The sequence below is a fragment of the Dasypus novemcinctus genome, chromosome 8 (genome assembly GCF_030445035.2).
Source record: "Dasypus novemcinctus isolate mDasNov1 chromosome 8, mDasNov1.1.hap2, whole genome shotgun sequence".
NCBI lineage: Eukaryota > Metazoa > Chordata > Mammalia > Cingulata > Dasypodidae > Dasypus > Dasypus novemcinctus.
Window position 1 is genome coordinate 10,792,057 of NC_080680.1, and position 9,515 is coordinate 10,801,571.

General features: G+C 44.3%; 1 protein-coding gene across 1 annotated transcript in view; it reads left to right on the plus strand.

Moving 5' to 3' along the window:
• Positions 1–9,515, plus strand: part of SHC3 (SHC adaptor protein 3) — a 183,447-nt gene that overhangs the window by 165,339 nt on the left and 8,593 nt on the right. The window lies entirely within an intron of this gene.

Below are 9,515 nucleotides of genomic sequence, written 5' to 3' on the forward strand. Positions count from 1 at the left end.
CCCTGAATGTGCCCAGGTGGCCACAGCAGTTCCCTGGACGGCAGCTCTATGCTCCTTTCGGCCACTAGAGGGCGATGAAAGAACAGCGTGTCCACTCTCCGGGGCAGGCAGGTGGGTGATGAGGAGGAGCCTCTCACCCCCTACCCTTCTTGCAGCTGGAGGCATCCTTTTCCTGGGAGCTGCACACTCATTATTTCATGCTTTCCCTTTCTTCTCTTGGCCAGATTTGCTCTGTTAGTGGATTTTGAAAAAAGGACCAAGCCCTCCTGACTTCCTGTCCCCCTCCCTCTGTGAACAGGTCTGGGGTTGCCTTCAGGAGCTGAGTGGAGCGGCTGGTCCCTTTGACACCATGCTGAGTTAGGCAGTCCCAGCCTCTCCCCGTCAGCAGCTGGATTAGGACGTCTTTGTGGTTCCTTAGACAGAGACTTATCAAATTGGGTCCTGGAGGCTTGGGAGAGGGAGCACACCTCCCAGGCAGCCTGCCCTCACACCTGGGACCCCTGCTCCAGGGGCAGAGTGCAAGCCTGGAGACTGAGACTTGGGGAACAAGTAGGTTCCTGAGCTATGTTCCTGGAATGTGTTACATTGGAGAGATTACCATTCTCCCAGCTCCTCACTTAGTTTTTAAAGATGGAAGTCGTCATTGTGTTAGCCAGGATTCTCCAGAGAAACAGAACGGACAAGAGATGTGTGCGTGTGTGCCTGTGTATCTTAAGAGATTTATTATAGGAATCGACTCACTCGACTATGGGGATTAGCAAGTCCACGTTCAGGAGGGCTTGCTACAGGCTGGAAATTCCAGTGAAGGTGAGGTTGAATTCTCCACTGAAGCTGGCTGAGGAAGAGGCAGACATTCTTTCTGACTTCGAAGATCCTTAGTTCTTGCTTTAAGACATCCAACTGATTGCTGAGGAGACTTCCCTCATTGCTGAAGGGAATCTCCTTTGTCAATTGTCGATGCAATTGGCTACAGATATAATCAATAACTTAATGATCTAAATTCATCTACTAAATGAATTTAGCAATCAGGCCAGCACTGACTTCACCAAACAACTGGACACCATAACCTAGCCAAGCTGACACATGATATTCATCCACAAACTGACTGGAGGAGGAGACTTCTGTCATTTGCTGGGGGCAGTGTCCTTTGTTGACTATAGTTGCAATCAACCTTAGAAGCAAGTAATGACTAATGATATAAATCCATCTACTAAATGCCCTCCAGTAACAATCAGGGCAGTGCCTGCTTGACCAAACAACTAGACTTAGACATGTTGACACCTGTATTAATGATCACAGTTGTGACAGTTGATACTAACAATTATTAATATATTTTCCATAGAATTAGAAAATAGCTAAGAAATGTGAAGTTACTAGGATGTTAGAATTCCAAAGGTTGGCCCAGCCCCTCATTTCTCCTGCAATGAAGTCGAGGTTCACAGAAATGAAGTGATCTGTGTAGAGTCAAGAGAAATCAAGCCTTTACCTCAGGCCTCTTCTGATCCCCTTGATTACATCACTATGGCCTCACCACAAGCCTTGAGATGTCCCCCTAACTTCCTGTGCACTGCAAGGGAGCTCGAGCCCATTTCTTTCTTCCAACACTGGGGCACTTTGGTGATCATCAAGGCAAAGAGCTCAAGCCTGGAGACCCCTTCCAGCAAATGCCCATGCCAGGCTCACTCAACGTTGATGGAGAACACGTGAGAATCGGGGAGGGGAGGGTGGAGAAGGAGCTCAGGGGTATCATTTAGTCTGTCTTGTGTCCTCAGGCCTCCCCAGTCCCTCGGCATGAGGCTGGATCACCCTGCACATCCCTCCTGAGAAGGCAGATCAGTGGCTCTGCTCAGAGTCGTGCCTTCTACCTTCCTCTCAAAGGGGGCTGCTTTCTTCCAGCCACTTTCAAGTGTGCCCCGCAGGGGGCTCTGGTCTGGTGAACTCCATCCTCTCCTTCCACTGCCTTTGATGCCCTGGTACCATGCTGGTTCTGGCATCACAGAAGCATCCGCTGCTCTGTCCCTGCTCTGTCCCTCCTTAACAGAGAAGGAGCCTTGCCTGCCCTGGCCGACCACCCTGGGAGCTGTGAGGATTGGGGTGAGGAAGGGCGACGAGAGGCTCCATATGCCTCCCTGAGACCGCACAGAGCCAGGGTGCCATTCCCCCTCCTGGTGTGCATCTGGCACCCTGCGTCTGCCTCCCCAGTCCCTAGGTCTTGAAGAGATTGCAGTCAATCCATGGGAAGTCTCTTTGCATCTCCCCAGTTTCAAAAAGGACTCGAGGAGGCTTAAAAACCAAATACATGATATGGAGACAGTGGCCACAGGAGTTGCTGAGGGCAGGGAGAGGGAAAGGACAGTGTGATGTGGGGATGTGGAGTTGTCCTGAATGATATTGCAGGAACAGATGCAGGACATTATATATCCTGCCATAACCCACTGAATGGACTGGAAGAGAGTGTAAACTACAATGTAAACTATAATCCATGCTGTGTAGCTTTGCTCCAGAATGTACTCATCAAGTGCAATGAATGTACCACACTAATGAAAGAGGTTGTTGATGTGGGAGGTGTGGGGAGTGGGGCATATGGGAACCTCTTATATATTTTTTTTTAATTTTTATTTTTTTATTGAAGTATATCATTCATACATGAACACACATAAACAATAAGTGTATTGTAAAGACTGTGAACTTACAAATTAAACATACATAATATCACACAGGGGTCTCATACATCACCCCTTCACCGACTCTTTGCATTGTTGTGAAACATTTGTTACAAACTATGCAAGAGCATTTTCAAAAATGACTACCACCTATAGTCCTTATCTTACATTTGGTGTATTTTCCCCCCAACCCATATTATTTTCTTTTAAGATATATTTTTGTTACAGACGTTCTGAACTTGCAAAACAATCATACAGATGTATAGATTCCTCATACAACTCCACACCCTGGTGGAACATTTGTTACAGATTATGAGACAATATCATCAGACTATTACCACCAAACATGGTCCATAGCATACATTTGGCACATGTTTTCCATACACCTCCATTATCAGCACAGTACAGCTTTGGCATTGATGAAAGAAAATTATAGCATTGTTGTTAACCACAGTCTAAAGGTCACACCAATTGTAGTTTTCCCATGCTTCTCCATATTCCCATCACCCTGCAATAGTGATGTACATCTGCTCTAGCTCACAGAAGGACTCTCTTGCATTTGTACCCTTAACCACAAGTCTCAACCACCTCTGCATTCACTATATTATTCAGTCCCTAGATTATTCTTTAGCCTTCTTTCTATTGACACTATTTCCCTAGACTACCTTTTTCAGTCACAATCCCATGTATAAAGCAGTTGCTACTCACTATAATGTGTTACAAATAAACTCTATCCATCTCCATACTTTTACAGTCAAGTAATTAAAAGTTCTACATACATTAAGTATCCATAGTTCTTCTCAACCTTCCTCTTATTGCCTAACAACCTATACTCTAGGTTTTAATTCCATGTGTTTATTATTCATTTTTAGTTCATATTAATGAGACCATGCAATATTTGTCCTTTTGTGTCTGGCTTACTTCACTTAGTATAATGTCCTCAAGACTCATCCATGTTACCACATTTATCCCAATTTCATTTCTTCTTACTGCAGCATAGTATTCCATCATATGTATATACCACATTTTGTTTATCCACTCATTGGTGGATGGACACTTAGGTTGTTTCCATCTTTTGGCAATTGTGAATAATGCTGCTATGATCATTGGTGTGCAGATGTCTACTCATGTCATAGTTTTTAGTTCTTCTGGATATATTCCTAGTAGAGAAATTGCTGGATCATATGGCAGTTCTATATTTAGCTTCCTGAGGAACCACCAAACAGTCTTCCACAGAGGCTGCACCATTTTACACTCCCACCAACAGTGAAGGAGGGTTCCTATTTCTCCACATCCTCTCCAGCACTTACTGTTGTCTGTTTTTTTAATAATGGCCATTCTATGGAGCCTCATATACATATATATTAATATATATGAATATATTTAATTTATTGAAGTATATCACTCATACATAAACATACATAAACAATAAGTGTATAATAATAGTTGTGAACTTACAAAACAAACATATATAACATCATACAGGACTCTCATAACTCACCCTACCACCAATAACTTGCATTGTTGTTAAACCTTTTTAACTAATGATTAAAGAACATTGTCAAAATATTACTACTAAACAAAGTCTTTTCCCCCAACCAATCCTATTATTATTATCTTTATATAATTTATATATGAACATACATAAACAAGTGTATAGTAAAAGTTGTGAACCTAGAAAGCAAACATGCATAACATCATATGGGGGTCCCATACATCAACACTCCACCAACACCTGGCATTGTCGTGAGACATTTGTTACAAATTATGAAAGAATATTGTCAAAATGTTACTACTAATCATAGTCTTTATCTTACATTTGGTGTATTTTTCCCCAACTCACCCTATTATTATTTCTTAAATATATTTTTTATGACAGAAGTTGTAAACTTATAAAACAATCATGCACATGTGCAGAATTCCCATACAACACCCCTCCATCAACACACCACAATGTGGTGTGTCATTTGCTACAGATAAAATAATAGCATCTGATTGTTACCATGTCCATAGTATACATTTGGCTCACATTTTCCATACTGCCTCAGTATCAATACAGTACATCTTTTGCATAGATACAAGAATATTATATTATTACTGCTAATCACAGTCCATAGGTCACCCCAGCTGTATTTTTCCCATGCTTCTTCACATTCCCAACACCCTGCAATAGTGATAGACATTTGTTCTAGCTAACAAAGGACACTTTTGCATCCATACCATCAACCACAATTCTCACCCACCTCTTGGTTCACTGTGCCATCCAGTTCCTAGATTATTCTCAAGTGTTCTGTCAATTGGCATTTATATAACTAGACTACCATTTTCAGTCACATCCTATTTATAAACTAGCTGTTACTCACTGTGTGTTACCATCCACTCTATACATTTCCACACTTTTAAAGTAAAGCTAATTAAAACTTCTACATACATTAAACATCAGTAGTCCACTCAGTCCTCCTCTTATCTCCTTAAAGAATCCACCACCTACCACCAGGTCTTGAAGATATTTTCCAATAATTTCTTCTAGAAGTTTTATGGTTCTTGCTTTTATTTTTAGTGTTTTTTAAATCCATTTTGAGTTACTTTTTGGATAAGGTGTGAGATAGAGGTCCTCTTTCCTTCTTGCGGCTATGGATATCCAATTCCTTCAGCACCATTGTTGAATGGATTGTTCTGCCTGAGCTGTGTGAGTTAGACAGGCTAGTAAAAAATCACTTGACCATACTTGTGAGGGTCTGTTTCTGAACCATAAATTTGGTTTCATTGGTTTATTGTGCCTGTCTTTAGACCAGTACCATGCTGTTTTTACCACGATAGGTACGTATTATGATTTAAAGTCTGGAGATGAGGGCTCACTTCTCCTTTTAATGATGTTTCTGGCTATTCAGGACTCCTTACCTTTCCAAATAAATTTGATGATCGTGTTTTCAATTTTTTCTTTAATGCTGGTATAATTTTTATCAGGATTTCATTAAATCTGTATATCAATTTGAGTAGAATTGACATCTTAATGATATTTAGTCTTCCAATCCATGAGCATGGAATGTTCTTCCAATTATTTAGGCCTTTTAAAATTTCTTTTAATACTGAGTTGCAGTTTTCTGAATACAAGTGTTTTACATCATTGGTTAAGTTTATTCCTGACTGTTTGAATTTTATCTGTCATATTTTATTTTCACCACTCTTTTGACTCTTTTAGTTACTTTTATTGATATAATCTTCATTTCTCTCTTCCAGACCCCTCTCTCCTGTCTTTTCAGGCTCTAGCACACCCGTTAGTATTTCCTGAAAATGTGGTCTCTTGCTTATAAATTCTCTCAGTTTCTGTTTACCTGTGAATATTCTAATTTCACCCTCATTTTGAAAGACTGTCTTGCTGGATATAAGATTCTTGGCTGGAAGTTTTTCTCTTGTAGTATCTTAAACATATCAGACCACTCTCTTCTTGCCTCCATGGTTTCTGGTAAGAAATCAGCACTTAATCTTATTGGATAGCCCTTATATATTATGCATTGCTTTTCTCTTGCTGCTCTCAGAATTCTCTCTTTGTCTTTGGCATTTGACATTCTGATGAGTATGTGACTTGGAGTTGGTCTATTTGGATTTTTTCAGATGGAAGTATGTTGTGCTTCTTGGACAGGGATATCTATGTCCTTCAATGGGTTGGGAAATTTTCTACCATTATTTCTTCAAATATTCCTTATGCCCTTTTTCTCTTCTCTTCTCCTCCTGGGACACCCATGACACATATTTTTGCATGCCTTTTGCTGTCATTGAGTTCCCTGAGACCTTGTTTCATTTTTTCCATTCTTTTCTTTATCTGTTTTTTTGTATGTTCACTTTCAGAGGTCATTTCTTCAAGCTCACCAATCTTTTTTCTGCCTCCTCAAATCTGCTATTATATGATTCCAATGTTTTTTAAATTTCATTTATTGCACCTTTATTCCCATAAGATCTGCAATTTTCCTATGTATGCTTTCAAATTCTTCTTTGTGCTCATCCAATGTCTTCTTAATATCCTTAATCTCTTTAGTGATATCACTAAATTTATTAAGGAGATTTGTTTGAACATCTATATTAGTTGTCTCAAACCCTTTATGTCATCTGGAGGCTTATCTTGTGCCTTTAACTGGGTCATAGCTTTCTGTTTCTTGGTGTGGATTGTAATTTTTTGTTGGTATCTTCGCATCTGACTTACTAGAGCATTTTTAGTTCAGGGCTTCCTATCCTTTCTCCCTTGCTGGTTGTGCAGTAGGAGCCAAGCGTGTAGTTGGTGCTGTAAGCTGTGGAGGCTCAAGCTGCCCTCATTGCACCAGGGACCAATGAAGCTTCTTCCAACTTTCTCCTTTGCCAGGGGTAGGGACAGAGTTACAGCTATGTGGAATAATCCATGTGCAGGGCTAGACTGTAGTTGCTCAGAGAGACTAATGAAGCTTCACATCTCTTTCTCCCCTACCTGGGGCAGAGATGGAACTGCAGGTTTGGGCAGCAATCTATGCAGCGCAGGTCCAAGATGACCACAATTGCCCTGGTAGACTTCTGATTTTTGTCTATGGCAGCCAAAGTTACCTCTGGTTACCTGTATGGGCTGGTGCAGGGCTTCTCAGCCTCCTCCCTGCCAGAGGCGGGGCTGAAGCATGGGCGGGCTGCAGGGTGATCTGCCTGAATGAAACTGGTTCCTGCCGACACTGAGAGTTTCTGTCAGCCCAGCTTCCCCTCATTCTGGGGGTGGAGTCAGAATGGTGGCTACTGGCTTCTTTCTGACTTGGTCTGGTTCATGTCCCACCAGTTCCCAGTGTTATATCCCAGCCAGCCATGTCTACCAATCAGCAGTCCGAAATCAGCAACCAACTTCTCCTCCCCTGTTTCTAGGAAATGGAGCTTCCAATTCCAGCCACAGAACAGCTCCTGGGGTGGCTCGTGCCTCCAGAGTAGGATAATCACCAGCCTCCGCAGCTTGGCTGGTAATTTCCAGGAGAGGCTGGCGCGGGTCCCCGCAGCTTCCTCCCTGCTGGAGGTGGCACTGGGGCCTCGGCTAGAGCTGCATTCTGACCTGGACGGGAAGAAGCCAGTCCCCACCAGCACTGGGATCCTCAGGTCGCCCCGCTTCCCCTCCTGCCAGGTGCAGAGTTAAGATGACAGCTCCCAGCCTCTTTTCGACTTGGACAGGCTTAACCCTTAGCTGTTCCCAGGATCATACTGTAGCCCACTGAATTTACTTATCATAGTTGAAATTGGTGCCCAACCGTCTCTTCCTCCCCCGTTTTGGGGAAGTGGAGCTTTCAATTCCAGCTGTGGAACAGCTCCCGAGGCGGCTTGTGCCTCCAGGGGAGGATGGGCACTGGCCTCCAGGGCGTGGAGCCTCTACTTACGAGTCTTCTCTGCAGACGGGCGCCTCCTCCTTCCACTCCCCCAAGGACGTTGCCGGATGCTCTTCTGGCCTCCTGGAGCCCCCGGACAGGTGCTTCAGCAGCTCCAGAGAGCTCTGGGTGTGTGCTAACTGCCCTGTAGCAGGATCCGACTCTTGGAGCTCCTTCCTCCACCGCCATCTTGCTGATTCTTCCCTCTTCTATTTTTTAATGTAACTTTTGTGTGATCCATGTATCTTTTTTAAAAAAAAGATGATAATAAAAAAATTTTTTTTCAAAACCAACAAATATAAGCTAATAAAGGGGAAAGGCCCAGTGGGATAAAAGCTCAGGGCACTCAGGATATGGACCATAAGAGGAGAGAGACTCAAGCACTGTGCACAGGGCCCGCGGGCTCCCTGGCCGGAGCCGAGTGCACTAGTGTGCACCGCCCTCCCGCGCCCGTGCAGCCCGCTGTGTGCGTTTCATGAGCCTAGGGAAGGGAAGTCTTTAGTTCAGCTGCTGTGAGCTCTTGGGGGATCTTTAGTTAAAAAAGGTAACAGTTATTAGCGATCATCAAAATCAATAAAAATCAAATCTACAAAATAGTCTGTTTCATGAGCAATTCCAGAAGATCCATAATTTAAGCAGTGGACGACGTTGCCTTCTCTTCTAACTCCGTCCATTCCCTTCTTCAACCCCAAACCCCAAAGCCCCATCCCCCACCCACGAGATGGTCTCAGCTTGAGTATGGGCCATGCTGAGGCCTGGCTAGCCCAAATGCGTGTCTTCATCGCACTTTCATTGGCCCTCTGCCTGGAGAGGCTCGGTTCCTGGGGTTAAAATTCCACGTGGCATCGTCATAGCAGAATCCCGTCAGCTATCTAGAGAGGCTCGTCCTGGCATCCAGGCCGCAGGAGGGTTCAATGGGCCCGTGGGCATTTCCGGCGGCAGGAGAGGTAGCTGGGCTGGGCCGCAGGTTCTCCCGGCTGGAGCCTGCCTCCCGGCACCCAGCCAGCGCTGGGCTCGCGGCCTTTCAGGGCACGTTTAGGGGAATGAGTTGAACTGGCCCTTCTGTTTCTTTCGGCAGGAATGACATGACTTTTTCCCACTGCCTGGCTTTGTTTGCATGTTCACACACTTGTGTCGGCCGTGTCGGGTATCTCTGCCAGTCTGTATACCCTAAAGAAGCTCCTCCGTGGCCCTGTGCGTTGGCGATACCCGGGGGTCACCTGGGCAGCAGGCATTGATGTCCAGGCCCCACTCCGCGATGCCGGTGAAGTTGGCCGGGGCCTAGCCACGGAGGGATCGCCTCTGGCCACGTGCCCAGGTGGAGAACTTCTGTCCAGGCCGTCACAAGGCCTCATATACCCCCAACCATCCTTCTCTACTAACCCACAACGTGAATGAGCATTAATCACTAAGAGGTAGAAATAAGGAATCAGTGGCAGGTGCCACCCCACCTAGCCGGCCGCTGAGCTCCTGGCTTCCAAGGAAGCGT